This window comes from Caloenas nicobarica, chromosome 14 (assembly GCF_036013445.1).
Source record: "Caloenas nicobarica isolate bCalNic1 chromosome 14, bCalNic1.hap1, whole genome shotgun sequence".
In the NCBI taxonomy this organism is placed as follows: Eukaryota; Metazoa; Chordata; class Aves; order Columbiformes; family Columbidae; genus Caloenas; species Caloenas nicobarica.
In genome coordinates this window covers 2,588,609-2,602,766 of record NC_088258.1, presented here as the reverse complement: position 1 = coordinate 2,602,766, position 14,158 = coordinate 2,588,609, and the positions used below count along the sequence as shown (strand labels likewise).

The 14,158-nt window shown below is 43.4% G+C and overlaps 1 protein-coding gene across 2 annotated transcripts in view; it reads left to right on the top strand.

Moving 5' to 3' along the window:
* The first annotated feature begins 1,942 nt into the window (after window positions 1-1,942).
* EPN2 (epsin 2) overlaps window positions 1,943-14,158 on the top strand; it is a 45,426-nt gene continuing 33,210 nt past the window's right edge. For both annotated transcript variants that reach the window (XM_065644634.1, XM_065644633.1), the window contains exon 1: window positions 1,943-2,290. The gene's annotated coding sequence lies outside the window, so the exon portion shown is untranslated. The remainder of the gene's footprint in view (window positions 2,291-14,158) is intronic.

The following is a 14,158-nucleotide window of genomic DNA, read 5'->3' as shown; positions in this document are numbered from 1 at the left end:
TGATGGCGAAGTCATTTTGTGAATAATGGCCTTGAACTCTGGCTCTGCCAATGCAGCTGAAATGTTGTGGGCTGGGATTTGATGGAGTGAGTCGGGTCAACATCCAAGGGGTGGTACCGCCTGCTTGAGAGGGGGATGGGGCAGCGCCACGATGGGAAGTTTTCTGCACTAGCTTCTGGCTTTAAAATCAGAGGACAAATCACAGTGATGTCCTGTTGCTAATACAAAACAAGGGCCATAGATCCATTGCCAGGAGCCCTCTCTCACTGTGGATGTCCTCGGGGGACCAGCAGAAGTGATCATCCCTTTGTAGCCTGGTGAAGCTCTATCAATCAGGTACCTGACCAGTGCAGCAGGAATGCTGTGATTTAAGCCATTAACATGGGTGTAATAAAAAAAATATTTTTAAAAGTGTAATTTTACTTGGCTGGCTTGTTTTGCTTGCACTAAGTGGCTTGATCTGGTTGATGGAAAATAGAGTTTTGTTGATTCAGGCGTGCCAGCTGCAGGAGCCCTTTGCTGGGTTCGTTGATTCATACGCTGGTGCTGTAGACAGAGACACCTGGGATGAAGCTGGGAATGGAGAGGAAGCCGCCTCCTGCTTCGGAGCGTTGTCTGCCCAGACCTGAAAGGAAGACAGGCAGGAGAGGAGGCAGCAGGAACGATCTTGTTCTTCCCGTTTTATTTTAACCAAGAGCTTGCTTCTTGTTCTTTAGAGCTGTCAGCACCTAATCATTAGGATTAATGAACGTGCCCAGAAACATTAGGTTTCCATCATTGCTGTTTTCTTCTAAAGAAAAAGGGGAAGTATTCTTTCAGCTCCTGCTGATAGCATCAGATGTGTGCCGATCCTTTATTTTTTTCACCCAGAATTTAATTTTGCCTAGCTCAAGGTTAACAGCTAAGCCGGCATCGTGGATAGCTGCAGACTTGGCTTCCCAGCAACCAGATGGTATTCAAAGCATTTGAACTTGCAGCATTTCTAAACCAGTTGCTTTTAATGCAGCTTACTTGGTGTTTCACTGCAGTCCCCGTTCTTCCGTATTTAAACCCCAATCCGTCTCTTATTGAGGTCAGCGGGAATTTTACTACTGACTCCATGGGAGAAAGGGCTGGGCCACAAGTTTGCAGTGCTTGGCTTGACCTTCCTTTCCTTTGAAAAGCAATACCTTATAAACTGGGTTTTGCTCTGACTTTGTTTTGTTATGCTTTAGTAAGGCAAGATTCCTCAAGAATTTGGGTTTTAAATGATCGGTAGCACTGCCCGGAGCCAACTGTAACACGATCACAGCCCTGCAAACCAGCTTCTCTCCTGACCCGCAGCAAGCCCGGCCGTCTCCCCAACAGCCACGTCCCTTTTCCTTGAATTGTCTCACGGTTTTACGACGGGAACAAATACATTCACAGTACCGACAATGAGACCACGAACCTCCTCCAGTCTGCGATCCCGGGTGCAGGTTTAGTCGTTGTCCCCAGAGCGGGGGACGTGAGCTCCAGCCCACCCGGCACCTCCGGCCACGTTCACGCCGTTGTCTCCCCTGAGCTCCCCTTCTCATTGCCGAGCGTGCTGACCAGAAACCTCCCTCCTGCCATCCCCAAGTGTCCCCCGATCCATAAATGCTCTTATTTTGTACTGATGGCCTTGGCGGGAGGTGGAAAGGTGTGCTAACCGCACTGTGTGAGGTGGTAGGAGACCCTTTGGGGCCTGGTAATGGACCCAGGGCCCTGCTCTCGGGGGATTCCCTCTCCCGCCAGAAAGCCACGGCTTCCCCGCCCCATATCGGTTTTGCCTTGGAGATCTGAGCGAGGAGGGGGCTCCCCAAGCGTTTTCCTTCCATCAAACACGGCCTGAACAAGGGCCGGGGCGCTGCCCGCCTGCCCCTGCCCCTCCTCAGGCGGGAGCGCCGAGGGGGCGGCGGGCCTGGCTGGGAGGAGACCCGGCAGCGCCCGCCATGGCCGGCGGCGGCGAGTGAGGAAGGAGGGGACTGCGCGCTCTCCCCTGGGCGGGCGGTGGCGGCGGGGCCGGGCAGCCGAGGCCGCGGCCGCCGTTCCCCCTCCCCGCCCTTCCCCTCGCCGCGCCCGGGCCGGGGCCGCGCCTCGGGGGCGCGCGCGGCCGCCGGTTCCGCCTCCTCCGCCGCCTCCCCCCGGCCGCCGCCATGTTGGATGGTGCGTGTGGGTGTCAAACCCAGCCAGAGGCGGCAGCGGCGGCGGCCGGGCACCGGGACGCCCCCCTCCGCGCCTCCCGCGGCCCCTTCCCCGCTCCTCCCGCACCCTCCGCACGCAGCGCCAGGTCAGTCCGGGAGCGGCGGGGCGCTTAGGGCGGGAGGCGGGGGACGGGCGGCGGCGGAAGAGCCTCCCCCCGCCTTTCCCCTCAGCGTCGGGGTGCGGGGTGGGCGCGGGAAGGGCCCCCCGGGGCTCCGGGCCTCCCCGCGGGCAGGGAGCGGGTCCGCCGGCCGGTTGCGGGGCTGGGGCGGCGGCTGAGGCCGCGGGGCCGGGGCAGGTGGGGCGGGGCCGGGGGGCGCCGCGGGGTGTGGGGCGGCCGGCGGGGCAGCCCCGGCGGGGGCCCGGGGTGGCCTTTGTTGTCTCGGCGGGGTGGGCAGCAACAGTTCCTGCCCGTCACGGCAGCCCGGCGGCGGGGCCGCGGGAGCGGGGAACGCGCGTCTGGGCCCCGCCGGGTCGGTGCTGCCGGGGCTGGAGGGAGGGACGCGATCGCCCCGGCCCTTCGCCTCTCGGGGTGCTCCGGCCCGGCAGCCCCCGGAAGGGCTTTCGCTGCCGGCCGAAAGTTTGGCCTGCGGTGCCGAGCCGGGCGGTGGGACCGGCCGCGTCCCTGGATCCACCTGGGGATGGCGGCCTGTGCCGGGGGCTTGTCCCGGCTGCGGGGGCCGCTGCTTCGCCCTGTCCATCACCTCCCTGCCGCCTTACGAACCTTAATTCTGCTGGTGTGGGATTCATTTTATTTATTTTTTTCAGTAATGCAGTCCGTTTGGAAGATGTGTAGTAGTGCTTCAGTTATTCTTAATCGTTTATTTTATGCATACATATATATTTTTTTTTTTCCCCAGTCTTTGCCTGCGGTACCTTTGATGCTACAGATTGCTTTTGGGTAGTCAGTGTACTGCTTTACATTAAGCAGTATTGTTGCTGTGAGGTATATCAAAACGAGAATTATCGCAGCTACCCACAATGGAAGTTTCCTATTTTAAAGCCATATCGATAACATTTGGTCTCGGTTTTATTTGGCCAAGGGACGTTGTAATGCTTCCCCCCGCTTCTTAAGTATGGCTTCATCACTGATCTGAAAAGCTAAGTTATATTTAAAATTTACATCAATCAGATGTTTCTTTTTCTTAATCTACCAAGTATCCTGAATTATATGTGTACCTTTTCAACAGGAGGCCTAAAATGCTTGTTCAGATTGTCAAGGTGTCTTGTGGATGTTATGGACCGTAGAGGCTGACTTTAGGAGTTCAAAATGCAAATCAGGCCACAGGATTAAGTTTTATTATTCTCTCTGCTGAAATACATGTTTTATGGTAATATGGAACTCTTGCATAATTCCAGTGTGTTGCTGTGTTTTGTGAGAGACAAGGTCATAGAAAATGGGATTGTTAGGATGTAAAGTATGGGGGTCTTAGAATGATTTTTGATTATACATTGTAATGTTATCTTTAGCAAAATACAGCCTATTTAGGAAGTACTTTAAATATGTTTGTCTTGGCTGATTCTTGGATACATTATTTTGGACAAACTCATATATAGTGTTTTATTGTGAAGAATCAAAACTTTTGATAAATTTTCTTTTATAAACGCGAGGTAATGGCAAACTAGCTAGATAGAGTTTCAGAGATAATCTTCCATATATTAAATATTTAACTGTGTTATCGAAAATTATCAAGTACAAACTAACCATGAGTATGCATTCCTGGAGACGAATTCTGATAAGGCTGAATTGATGGCAAGTTTTACTTCAGGAAGTTTGACTTACAGGTGCTGATTGGAACTTCCTTGATGCCATCAAGTAACTGTGTGACATCATCCTGCTGCGAGGACGGTTCTTGACTTTTACATGTGCTGACAAATGGAGACTAATATCTGCCTTTAAAGAAATGAAATATAATGGCATACTAGCAGGGTGGGCCTCTCTCTTTAGAAAAAAAAATAATGGACCCGTTCTCTAGGTAAGAGTTAAGTAGCGTTGAATAATATTTGGGCAAGAAAAGTCCGATCTGCGAGTTACCTGGTGATCTTGTCCTAACAGGAGGAGAGATACCTGAGAGCTGGTTGTCAGGTAGCCCAGATGGTAACGCTCATGTTGTTTTTCATGTCCATTATTCCTACAGTCATTTTTAATGAATAGTTGACAAACATCTGATGTCCAGGGCAAACAGTGCTGTGTAATGCAATGAGCATAAATGAATTCAGCTCGTACTGACCGCATCATTATTTACATAACTGGTTAATCATGCTAATTTTGTTCCAGCTGTCAGCCGTTTGATTGCTTTAAAACTTGGAGCTTTTAAGAAGCCTCAAATCTTGGATCACTGCTGTGAAATGCCAAAGGCCTAATTTGCTACTTCATATAAATGCTGATAGTCTTTCTTGATAGAGAAATTGGTGTTTTGTTTTTGTGGTTTTCTTTTTGAGAGAGAAATCATTGAATGATAATCTGGTTTAGGAGAAATACAGAGTAGTTATGATATTCACGATCTTGTTTTTCTTATGTCTCGTATGTAGGATGGGGAAATGGCTGTCGGTTTTGCCTGGTCTAGAAGAATATGTTACTCTAAAATCTTTATTTAATGACGGTACTCAGGAAGCAACTTCCCAGTCTTCCAGTGCCATATTTGCAGAGCGCTAAACTGTCTCTTGGGATCTTGCTAATAGAAAATGAAAGGTGCTTGGTTTGTATAAACATCTGTAATGTGCTTTTTCCACTTTCCCTTGCTCTGATCTGTGCAGGGAAGGTATCGAAACGTACCAGTATCCTGCTGTCTTAAGTGCTTCAAAGAACAGCGGGTTTTTTTTGTGTATTCCAGTAGCCAGGCTGCTCATTAAGAAGGCATGAGACACCATGGAGGAGAACAACACGTATGCTGTCTTCTCGAATAAAACCTGCTAGCTCTAATTGTAGGTCTGTTAGCGCTGGTATTCTGCAGCTTGGTTACATACTGCTATGTGCTGAATAGTAGACCATAAAAAGTCCCAGAATTAATCAGTTTAGGTGGCTGTTACAGAATTGCTTTCCTGTTCTGGCAGGGGGAGGGGGCTGGAATTTAGAATGCTTGTATGTCAGAATAAGTGAATTCAGAAACTAAGCTCCAGGATGACTTTAGATCCAAGTGGTTGTCGCAGCTGAGCCTCTTGGTGAGTGGTGCAGGAGGCAGAAAGCTACAGAAAAGCTGGTATTGCTTATTTATCATTTTGCTGATATTGGGTTTGCCTTTGGTTTTCAAATTTGGGATTTGGTTGATTTTATGACAGTGTTCCAAACTAATGATAAAATTCAAAATAGATGGATCAAACAGTTCTAAGATGTGGGGTTTTTTAGGTAACTAGAGGTCAGGCACTTTTTAAGGAGAGAGTAGCTTAAATTACGGAGATTGAGTTCCTTCAAACTGTATTATATATGTGCAGAGTTACCACAAGAAGTTAAATGTGTGTAAATATCTAATAGTGAAGTTTATATGAAGGATTATACTAATTAGAAAACTGGTATAAAAGTATTTTGTGTTTTCATATGCAGGGACAGGAGTTGGACTCGATCCTTGTGGGTCCCTTCCAACTCAGGACATTCTGTGATTCTAGTTGCAATGTCACTGGCAACTGGCGATATTTACCAGAATTTGGTTTGTAATTCACTGTTGTGTGTTTTTACATGGAAATATTACTTTGAATCACTATGCTTAGTGAAATGCTTTTTTTTCTGCATAGATAATTTTTAGCTCTCTTTTTTATTATTTTTACAAAAATTTAGCTTAAAGATTGATCTTGGAACCAATGCCCTGTACTGCATTAATTGTTAATAGTGTGTATATCTGTTTTCGTGTCACCCAGGCCTGTTAACACAAATGCCTCTTACTAGTGCCTTGAGCTCGCATTCAAGGTCAGACCTGGTCCGTTCACGCTGCCTGTGCCTTGGCTCGCGCTCCGACTTGCAAAAGCCAGCTCTTTCCAGGTGGGAAACATGAGCCCGGAGCAGAGGAGAGCCCGGGCACGCGCTGGTCCCCGCGGGCAGTGCAGCACGGCCGGCTCCGGCAGCACCACTGGGTAAAACCAGTTCCAGCCCAGAACCCGACCCAGCTCTGCCTTGGAGGCTCTGCTTATCTGAGTTTTATGGTGGAGGTGGCTGGGTAAAGTTCTAACAGATCTCCAGCGCTGCATGTTTTGCTGTCCCGATGCACACCATTTATTTTCAGGTAGTTGTTCTTCTGTGGTTAGGAGTAGAACTCCCTGAGCTGCCTAAAGTAATTAGTTGAAATTTTTGCGTGAGACCTCTGCAGTTTTCTTCCACATTGCTGGCTGCTCCTGTCTTTCCTCCAAATGCTGTTATATTAATGTTGTCTACAGTTGCTGAGCCTTCTGTCATGTAACTCTATCATAAAAATGTACTAAATGTGCAAGGTATGAAAAGTAGAATAGTTTGGGGGGCTGACCCAGGCAGGAGAACACTTGCATACAATCTGCTTCTGCAGACACGGTCCAACCTGTCTTTTCTTTTTTTACATCTGGTTCAGTGCTTATTTGAATAGCAGTCCTGGTTCCTCTCCCCAGTTGGGTCATGTACGTGTTTCTTATGGCACAGATTTGATCACCTTTAGACCCAGTATTTTGGTGAATGTTCTTTTTCAATGGGAATTTCTGTTATTATCCCTTGCAGTAAAATATTAATCTGTGAATCATTTGCTCTTTTATGCTTACAGTGCTTGTAGTGCAGGACAATGAACAATACTTCTACAAATTAAGTAATTATTTTTTTTAAGTTCAGAACTGCTTATTAGTTTAAAAACATGCCAGACACCTTACCTGGAGATGTTTTATGGCCATCCTTCAAGATGGAAATCAGAAGACTTGTTTTTCAGAGTAGCAGTAGTTATGGCCAGTATTTGGGCCTGTTGTTCTAGAAGATACCTTGAAGATAGATGATGGAGTCTGAGGACTGGGGCTAAAATGTCACATCTGTTTCTCTAGGGAAATTCAACAGCCAGATGTTGCTGTAATCTCCGTGCAGTATAACCTGATAGAGACCTTCCTGCATCTCTGGATATGTCACATAATGAAATGCCTTCTAAAATTAAACTGATCATTTTCATTATTTAAAAAACAGAACTTGCTCTGCATTTCTGTTTCTTGGGTCTGTTTTCTTTGGTTGAGTTTTGCCACCAAGAAATGCTACAATATACGTTGTACCCATGCCAGGTAAAAATGTCGGCATGCAGCAAAGGTGCTAATGATGTCAGGGACGTTCTTTTACAGATTTTTCTTTGCTCGCTTAGAAATCATGTTCATTTCTAGACTTAATATCAATTTAGTAGTTTCTGAACCTTTACGAGGGCAATGGTCTTTTCATAGCTTTGCTAGAACAAAGACATTTTAAGAATCTTAATGGAGAATAATCTTATTACAACTGCTTCTGACTGTTTAAATCACTTCCTTCTACTTAAATAACAATCTGTCACCAGCTATTTTTTGATGGTAGCTTTTCTCAGATGCATTTTATCCCCCTCTGTGTTTTTGTTATATTTTTTTTCTGATTGTGCAACCCTTAGGTTGGCAAGCAATTTCTTTCTTAAACAGTTCTTCTGACTTCATTGGGACTAATCGCATGAGTAATTGCTCACTAGTGTGAGGATTGTACAGTTCACAAATAAGACCTTTGTTTGTAGGGCCTCATGGTCAAACCCCACTAAAATAACTGATATATGCAGTTCTAGTATTCCTTAGGGAAAAGCAAAACAAAGTATTTTTAAAGGCAACTTCCTCCCCTGAGATGCAGGCATGAGAGACTCCCTCAAACAGCTTTCCTTGTAGGTAGGAAATCTTTTCTCACGTGACTAATTCTGTGTTGCTAACTGGGTGAACAGGCCCCAAGCAGCATTTTAGTTTTGTCATTCTCCTGATTTTTATTTATTTTTTTTCCTTTTAGCAGAATTTCTTCAGCCAAATCCATTGACCCCATTGGTGTTGCAGCTGCCTTTGTACTAACTTTCCACTCTGCTTGGACAGGGGTAAGGCTTGTGACAACAGCAGGAAGGCACAGACGTGTGATCCAGCCTGTTCTCTAATGCCATGAAATCAGCCAAAATTGAAGATCATTAATTAATCCTCATCCTTCAGTTCTAAATAGAACTATTTCAATATGCCTGCCCGTTCTCTGATGGATGGTTAAGCAGAATGTACTCTGTCATGTGCTATATGTAAAGGAAAGCACTCGAATTATTATTTGAAAAACAGAAATTTAATCGTTTTAATTATTCAGTTAGCTAATTAATCAGTGAAACACCCTACCATTTTGTGACACTGCTGGAATGTGAATAGGAATGTCTGTTTAGAGAGAGATCTGAATTGTGCATTTCCAGCAATATTCAGATCCAGGGAAGATCTGGTGAAGCTTTAAAATGGCCCTGCCCAGGTATTTAATCATTTGATAAAAACCTCTCTCTGTAATGACCGTTTGGAAGCATAAGACTCGCATCTGTTCTGTTATCTCATGAAATATTTGCCTTCCGAGCCCATCCTGGCTTATTGCATGGTTTTATGATTGCTTCTTGTAATATTATTCAGCTTGCAGTGATTTTTTTTTTTAAGGGCTTGGAATGCTTATTACTGATGAGAAGTGTTGCTATTTTTTTGCTGCTGTCGTTGAGCAGAGTTCATTAAGTTAAACTTTGTCTACCAATTTAGGAGAGTGTTTCTCAGAAAGTAATGCGTCGTTGGAATGTTTTTAGATAAATAGCATAGGGTTGACACCAAGTACTTTTCTTAGAAGTATGCAAATGCAGATCAGAAATCAATATTTAATATTGTAATTGTTGTTTCGGGGAATCTCTAGAACTTTCTTGTGTATATTTTTAAAGCAGAAGTTTCTGCATGCTACTCAGAAGAACAGGAAGTCTGTTTTTGCACCGGACTATAATTATGCAGCCCATGTTTTTTTATACTTTTTCAGCAAAGCAACTGCTTTCTGAAGGTTTTAAAAGATTAGTACGTGGGTGGCTCCTCTGAAAGATATTTGTGTTTATGTGTTTGCTAATTCTCTTAGGAAGTAAGTAAAATAAAGGAATATTTAGAATTGGTTTTATTTACTTGGTTTTCAGAATTCTTGAATTTTAGAGATGCTGAATTATAAAAGGTTGTGTGACAGCAAAATCACTCTTAAACTGTTTTATTGCAGAGAAGCACTGAGGTATATCATCAAAGGATGTGAGGGGTTTTTTTAGTCTGCAAAACTGCTTAAGTGTTGCATTTAAAATTTACAAATCGCTGACCCCTTTGTGAAACACTGAGACGGACTGAAATGTCTGGTTTTTGGTTTTTTTTTTTTACATTTGACTACCTAGTGAATAATCTCCTTTTGCCTAACTGGCTGGTTTAAGCACACTGAATAGCATAATTGACATTTCGGTGTCTATCTGCCAAATAATAGTGTCTGCATATATTTAATTTCACAACAATACAAACGTATGATGTCTCCAAGAGAGTATTTCCATCGGCTTTAAAAGGCAGAACATGTTCTGTAATTGCAGATGTGCGATGCTGGGGAGGGCTCTGTGTGGTCGGAGCTCTCTTGTTCTCTCCATGTTCCAGGCTGCTGAAATGTTGAAGAGGTGAAGAACAGCAGGATACTTTTGTAGATTGTCTTCATTAGGCTGTTTTTAATATGCTTTATGAGAGGTTTTTTGTTCTGCAGCTTATGGCCTAGATGGAGCAAAGTATGGAAGCACGTACTTGACTTTGAACGTGGGAGGGATCTGGTGATCTGGGACTGGTCATTGACTTACAGTCAATGCCAAATACACCACGTCAGGTTTTAGTACTGTTAGTTTCCCAGGTGTAAATGCAAGAAACATGCTTGAACATCCGGAACGCTGAGGGAGTTTTGTTTATGTACGTGCTGCCACAAAATTGTGTCTGGATGCCTTGAGACAGAGCCAGTTTTTAAATTTTTTTAAGTCAGCTCGAATAGTGTATATAATACTATAGTGCTTTTCCTTGTCCATGGAAATGCTGATTTTTAGTTTTATTTTAAGAAGGGATTTCTTTTTCTTATTCAGAAGAAAAATAGACCTTAGAGGTGGATGAAAGTCTGTGCTTTATTTCTTTTTTTTTTTTTCCTTTTTTAGCTTATACTTTATAGAAAGGCCTGAAATATGCCATCGGAACTGTTTGTCTCACAAATTCAAAGTTTAGAAATGGAGCTGTGGAAGGTGGGGAGGTCTGGAGGTAGCGGGAGGAAGATAAGGGTAGAAACACGCTGGTGCAAGTTACCCTGGTTGTCAGCACAGTGTGCTCACAGTGCACTTTCACCAGGTAGCAGAACTGGTAAATTATAGATATGTGTGCCTGTCTGTGTAGATCATGTATCTATGAATTGGAGCTTTAGGTGACCCAATATATAGCGGTAATGCTGTTGGTACTGGCAAAGTCTACATTAAAAACATATTTTGTGCCTATCAAGCTTGTGCAACAGATGCATCTTTAAATGCTTCCATGAATCTCAACTCTCTTTTGTCAATACTCCTATTTTAACTATTCTAATAATGTGTGGTGACTTTTGCATTTTCTCCTTTCATGGGAAACCAGAGTAAAAGAAAATTAAGCCCCGCCTGCTGCTTGCATGCTAAACAGATGCAAATAAGAGCCCCGTCCCTCCCGATTGCATCCTCTCTCCTTCTGGCTTTCTACATTGTTTTGATTAAAGTGATTCTATTGCCAACTCCCAGCCCACAGGGCAGGTGAGAGGGGAAAAAAAAAAATCCCTGATTACAGCTCAGTGATTAACATATCTTTTGAGTTTGTAATGTCATCATTTCACAGAAAACAAAGTTCCAGGAGCTTCACAGAGTATAGGGTTGTCAGAAAGGCAAACATCAAAGCGGAAAGAAAAGAGGAGTTTATTTAAAATATAGTAGAAAGACTTAAAACATTTGTGCTAACCTATGAGAGCTATTAAAAATTAAAAAAAGCCTTTGAAGCTAAGCATTAAAGATTTAATAGTATTAATTGAATTAAGCCGTGGGAGTTAAGGATATGTAGACACATGTGTAAGTGTATGTATTCTGAGACATTTTCTATATTAAGGAAACTATGGTATTGAGAGTTGAGTTAATTGTACTTGGTTTGTAAAGGCTACCTTAACAACATCATTTTCATTCTTGGACTTAATTAGAGTAGGTACCATTATAACTGAAAGTGTAAACGAAAGTGCCATATACTTACTATTATTTTAAAGACTGCAATGAAACAGAGAAGACCAGACTAGACATACCTGAACACGGCAAAACAAGCAAAATAGTTTCTAATCTAGACTTTGGTAATAATTTTGTTTCTTTATTAAGTCTGATTTTTTTTTTTTTTTAAAGTAAGTACCTTTTTTTTTCACTGTTCTGAGAATAATAACTTAATATCGTTAAACTCCATATTATGGTTTCTTCACTCTCCTTTTTACCTCCGGTGCTCTGCCTGTATTCTCAACCACAGGTGTGGGCTTTTTTTGGTAGTTACACTGTAATCTTAGTCCATAATGTATTTTCTCTTAAGACTGACTGATTATGGTAGCTTTTAGCTTTTCTCATGTATAGAACTCAGCACTGTCAGGAAGACTTCTTGCTGGAAGAAGAAGATGGTCCCTCCGTAGTTCTGTAAATAGATAACAACAAAAAAATCAGAGTCAGGTGTGTGTCACTGTAACAATGGCAGTAACTTTGTTGAGAGAACAGCGTGTGGGGTTTCTTTTGTGTGTGGTTTTTTTTTTTCTTTGCAAATTGAAAACTTAAATTAAGACTTAACACATTTGACCTGGATGTTAACAAGCAGGGAAAAGTCAGGGTTTACAGAAAAATGAGCAGTGAAAGCTGCTTGCAAGTGGCGTGGGTAAGAAAGCTGATGTCCAGAGGGGACCAACATCAGACAGGATTTGATTGTCATGGAAATACTGGTGTGTAGGGACACCGCCAACCTCATCAAGAGGGATCAGAAAATTGAGGGTGATCTTAATACATTCATTTTTCCTCCTTCAGGAAGACGGTTGCTGACAGTGTAAGGCGAGTTGTTTGAGCTATTCTTGCTGCAGATGTAGTTACTAAATGATTCAGAATGATACTGTACCCACACGTTTTAGCAATACTGATGAATTCATAATGCTTCTGTTAGCTGATGGATGTTAATGGACTGGAATTTCTGTCCATTTGGACTAGATGGAATGCTCTTGAAAAAAAAATCAGAAAAATGGAGCGGGTGAGTTTTTAAGTCACTTTCTTGTTCTGTTTATAAATCTAAAGAGAGAGAATGTTTTTAGTGACTTGCATTAAAACAGTGGTTAAAGGAATAATCCACAGCACAGGGATACCAGGCAGCTACAGGAGGTACAGGTAGTAGTAGTACTACACATGGGATTTACTTGCCTTTGCTTTTTTTACATGTCTCAAGCTGTAATCAGCTGCTTCAGAAATATCAGTGTCTTGAGGTTTGGTGACACATGGTAGGTATTGTCTTCTCCAGCTGGACTCTTACAGGGTATGTGGAGTCCCAAGGACACAGACGGGGCTGCTGGTTGCGAAGTATCAAAGCCAAGAGGGTGAAACGTGTTCTCTGCAGGAGCCACCAGGAGGAAAATGACCTTTAATAACGGAACAAGCACAGATGCTTTTTACTAACGAGTCTTTGTCATCCTCTTTGAGAAGCGCAAGCTAACTCCCACTCAAATAGTCTTCCGTCTAAATATCCAGAATAGATAAGAGAGTAGGTAGAATATTACTGCTGAAGGATAGATTCAGAAAACCTGAGGAATTTTTACAATGACAGCTGAAAATGTCTGTGTATCTGCATGGGAGAACGTGAGATTCACTGGGATCTTCAAGCCAGGTTTTTTTTTTTCCCTAATTCCGCAAAAATCAACAAAATAATACTAAACCAAAATAATAACAAATCTTTTCATTTATGAATAGGGATGATTCTTATTAGTGCCTGAATGAAGGAATTAGAAAATTTTAGGTACATAATGAGGAAAAATGCTTATATCAGATGTGCTGATTTTTTTGTTTGTTTGTTTTGTTTTTTGTCTTTTAATGGTTTGCTTCCATCAAAGATGAGCTTAAGAATGTAGCTCAAAATCAGGCACCGGGGCAGCACAGCAGTAGACCAAAGTGACCAGCAGTGGTTCTGGATGCTGTTTCATGGGAAGTGTAACCCAGTCCAAATCGGGGCTGCTGGTGGCGGGGTTGGGGTGTCCTCTCCTCTGGGTGCACGTCCTGTCTGCCTGCAGCGCTCCTTGGGGTGGAATTGCTGTTCCTGCCAAGGCGGTGATGTGAGGAACGTTGGACGGCTCTGTTAGGAAGAGAGGAAAGAGGTAGGGTTGTTTGGAAAAGATTTTGGAAACTATGTGGTGTGTATAGTTCCAAAAGACAAAGATATGGAGGAATAATAGGAACAGCAAGTGTTACAGGACAGATGGCTAAAATCAGTGTGAAAGAGTTCAAGGTTTTAAGATGTTAGCCAGTTTTGAAAGACTAGAGGACCAAATTTCCTTTTTTCTATGCTGTCTTCAACATGTCACAAAATCAATGTGTTACTTTTCCTAGCAGATAGGCAGGAGTAGATTTCCCAGAAAACTCACTGCAGTTCTTGCGCTGTTACCTGCTGAAAACAAGCTCCAGGTCTGAACCATCATCTTTAACTTGACCACCAATTTGATCTTTCAAGGTGCAGCTTTATGTTTTGCACTGTGAAATGCAAATGTTGATGACTGTGGCCGTTGAAATGAACGTTACTTCCCTTATTTGTGGTGTACTTTAAAGTAATTAGAGCGACCTTGGGATTAATTGGTTTGGTGACCTCATCGGTCAGAAAGCCCAGCTATCCATCTCCTCCTCGCGTCCCCCGGTTTGTCAGGTCAGCTCACTGAACTGATTCTATCTCGAGATCTGGCATGAGGGACAGGGAG